This window comes from Wasmannia auropunctata, unplaced genomic scaffold (assembly GCF_000956235.1).
Source record: "Wasmannia auropunctata unplaced genomic scaffold, wasmannia.A_1.0 LD274219.1, whole genome shotgun sequence".
Classification (NCBI taxonomy): domain Eukaryota; kingdom Metazoa; phylum Arthropoda; class Insecta; order Hymenoptera; family Formicidae; genus Wasmannia; species Wasmannia auropunctata.
The window spans coordinates 27,893-32,152 of record NW_012088671.1 but is presented as its reverse complement, the minus strand read 5'-3'; positions in this window follow the sequence as shown (position 1 = coordinate 32,152).

Sequence of the window (4,260 nt, the reverse complement as noted above, 5' to 3'; positions counted from 1 at the left end):
GAAAACTTCATGATCGCATGATACTTCTGATAATACAGTTGAATAGAGAAGAAATTTAAACACAATCGCTGCGAAACACGTCGTCAGATTTTTGAGATAGTCACGATGTAATTTACTGATCGTGCGAGAAGCACGCGACATTTGAGGACAACAGAAAGCAACAAAGTTGCGAAGATCTGCTCGTACCTGGATTGACTCTTCAACGTGCAAAGGATGCAATCTTTTTTTTCTCTATTTTTCTTAAGCAGGACACCGTCCATGGATTCGTCGAGCGTTGGCAAGTGTCGATAATTGCGTCGACGATTAGCGAGCGATTGAAGGGCCAAATGTATTGCTATATAACATTTTCAAGCATTATTACATTATCGATCTTCCGGATAAACTGGAGATTTTATTTTCATTCATTCAAATGATGGAAAGCTGGCTTCTCATCAAATTCGTGATTTTAAGAATTATAGCGCAAGCGCGATTATATCTTGTTCACATTTAATTACGCGAGTATAAGTTAATACGAAATATTGAATATTTTTTGGCCATAATCTCATCACTTCTATGTGTGACACATTACGATTTATATTATTATAGCTGATGTAAATGCAGTGAAATGTTGTAATGACGCGTTCGCAATCAACATTCGAAGCGTTTGTCATTGACAAGGAGCGATGAAGCTTCGATTTTTTGCATTTGCAGGCGAGAATTGAAATTAACGTTTGCAGACACGAATAAATTCGTTCTTGATCGATCACTTATACGACATTGTTTCTGACTACTTTTAGATTTATGACACTGGACACGATAATTGTTCTTCTTCGATCGAAAGTTTAAGAACTCGTACATCACGTGGCTGGGCCGTCGATATCATTATTCGAGTACTGGAGTTGAAAATAATTTGGAATACAAGCACTCGAATAATGATTATGCTTTGTACATCCGAATATCGACTACTGTTTCAAGCGCATTCAATAATTTGAAATTATCATCACTAATTTTAAATTATTATTGACGTTATCACAGATAGATTACTATTATTGTTAACGATTTGTAAATATCTACATGTATCTAATATTAAAGGTAATTTTTATATCGTAGTACAGGAGAAGTTATAGTTTCTATGAACGAAATAGTCATACATCATAATGCAATTATAATTACTATTGTAAGACTTGTCCTTATTTCGCATTTGTAAAAAGTTCCTATTTTGTAATCGTCAATTCTGAAGGGTTTGCAACGCATGTTATTCGCAATATTCAATTGTGCTGGCGTTACAATGCAAATGCTGTTGCATATTCGAGCAACGACGGTCTGGCGGAACGTCGATGTACCGACGATAACGGTATTTTTAATTGAAGCGGAGAGAAATTGCGAATATTCTCTGATTGCCGAAGATTGTAATTTAGAGGTGAAGACGTTTTAGCCAAAGGTGTTGTCCATCTTCGGTAGCTTCCACGCCTTACTCAAAAAGAAAATAAACTAAAATTCATATTTCTTGTTCAATTTTATTATCAATTTCCCTCTCCCGCTTCCTCAAATTCGTGATTATAAGAATTATAGCGCAAGCGATTAAATCTTGTGTAAGGACGAGATCGAAAGTCGTGCACGACATACGTAACATATAAAACACATGCGATACATATGCGTACATATAACTGCGTTCGAACGTACACAATACAAAAAACACGGACGGTTCGGCTACTTTTACGCAAAACATATACACGACTCGCATGGGATCTCGACGCGGTGTCGGTCGAACACCTTACGACGCCGACGATTTTGGTTGCCTTAAAACAGCGTTTTGTAAACAAGGGAAATCTGGGATGCGATCGCGCCGATAGGGATGGACCTCGAACGGTGGGGCGAGCATAGAGAGCGCAGTCGAGAAAAGGGCGATTTTCCTTCGTTCGATCGGTAGCGACTGGGATTATCGGACGCCGAAGTTAGATCTCGTGAATCTATGCGACAGATCTAACGCGTAAGAGTGCGTTGCCGAGCCATTCGCGACTCAGGGCCACAGCCTCAAGACGTTTTCGCGAATCCATAATAAGAGATCCAGGGCAACAGCCCAAGGCGTTATCGCAGATCGCGCCAACTCAGGAAGACATTCCCCTAGGCGTCGTTATGTGCCGCGATCAACCCGGTCAACAGAGACCGACCCGGGGAATCACCTCAAGCGTCGCTAGTATAAAAAATCGCAGGATATCTTGTCGTTTAATTACGCGATTATGAGGTAAGTGACAAATAAACGCAAAGATTTTCGCAACATAATATATTGTACATATTGCATAATAATATTTATTTCTCTGCAGGTAAGTAGAAAGGGCATGAAGAAGTTAAAAAATAAATCGATAACTGGACAATCTTTATTGTATCTTTTAAAAGAGAACTACACTTTAGAGGTTTTCCTGTCTACCGTGTATTAAAATACCAGTGTAAAGGATCGATTTAACGTCGGTCGAATAAGATTTATTAGGTTCATAGATTGCAAGTGAGTTAAGCGTTTATTTTAACTATGTGACTGTTCAAGTAGCTGTCTCGTAAACGACTTCCAGTTCCCTGATCTTTTCGAGATCAGTTAGAGCGGATATCCTCCCACTTATTTACCTTTATATTTATTACCTCGATGAGTATCAAAAAGACAAAGGAGTTACTGTTATTAAAAACTGAATTATGTCCTCAGTAACGGAACTTTAATGTTTAGAAAGTGGGGACTTTGCGCTAATCGATTCGCTCGTTTTGTTGACATGTATGCACATGTATTTATATATGTGTGTATTGTCAGACTAGATTATTCTATCGCTTTTTCTTTTCATTATTTTACTTTACAATTGCAACTCTGGGCTGTACGATGCAATCGCCATAGTACCCCTCTACTAGTGTTTAACACGATACAATAGAATATTTATGACAGCTAATAAATTAATTATAAATTAACTAAATATATAAAAAAATAAAATTAATGAATTAAATGGATAAATAAATTAAAATAAAATACAATACATGCTGAAGTCTATCTTTAAACTGCGGAGTCGTAAATCAAATGATTTAACAACACAAATTTTAAATTAAAATTTTTGATTTATTTCCATCTGTAGGCGGTCCGGGAATCGAACTCTCCTATCGGACCGAGTCGTCTTTGGCTCCGTCTGGGAAGACTGTTTGTCTCCTGTCTCGACTTATTGTCTCTCGTCGCGTTCTCGGCTGCCTGCAATAATATTGTGTTCTCGTTCGATTCAGCATCTGAAAGTATATATGCTGGCTTTAAACGGTCTACAGAAATTGACACGTCTCTGCCGTGCATACGCACGACAAAAACCTTATCTGTTCGGTTGACGACAAAATACGGTCCATCATAGGGCGGTTGCAGCATTCCTGGCCCATCGTAGAGGACAAATACTCGGTCGGCCGTCGACAGGTCTTTAAATACAAATGACTTTCACTTTCCGTGCCGTGTTTCCTTGATCTGGTGCACGTCGTCAAACCGATGGCGCAATACGGCAGCGAAATCCCTGGCATTGTCCTCGGTCGGTTGTCGGCTCAGGAACTGCCCTGGAAGTCGCAGGGTCTCTCCATAAACCATCTCGACTGCAGTTGCCTGGAGATCCTCCTTCCAGGCCGAATGGATACCCATATAGTATAGTAGACAGCACCTCGGTCCAACAACTACTTCCATGCATTTTATCGCCGCTTTCAGCTGGCGATGGAACCTTTTCGCCATTCCGTTTGTCTACGGATGATATGCCGTCGTTCTGAGCCGTCGCGTCCCGGTCAGCTCGTTCAGTCGATGGAAAAGATGCGACTCAAATTGCCGACCCTGACCCGTCGTAATTCGGAGGAGTGTCCCAAATCGGCAGATTCATCCCTCGTATAAGAAGGCTCTGGCGACCGTCTCCGCTTTCTGGTTCTTCATCGGAAATGAATTGCTTCCGGCCAACGTGTAAAACGATTCACACACGTAAGGCAGTATCGTCTCCCCTCCGAGATTGGCATCACGATCCAGGTGAACATGCTCAAATCTTTGGGACGGCGTACCGAACGTCTTTAATGGTACTGCCACATGCCGAGAAATTTTTGATCTCTGGCACGGCACACACGGGCCCAGTTGCGGCAGTCCACGCGCGCATCGACGGCCGGACAAAACGTCGCGCCACGAGCTTGCCTGTCGACTTCACCCCTGGATGAGCCAGGTTGTAGACCAAATTGAAGGCCTGCCGAAAAGGGCCTTATCACAAACGGGCGTGGTACGGTCGTCGTCGTATCGCAAAA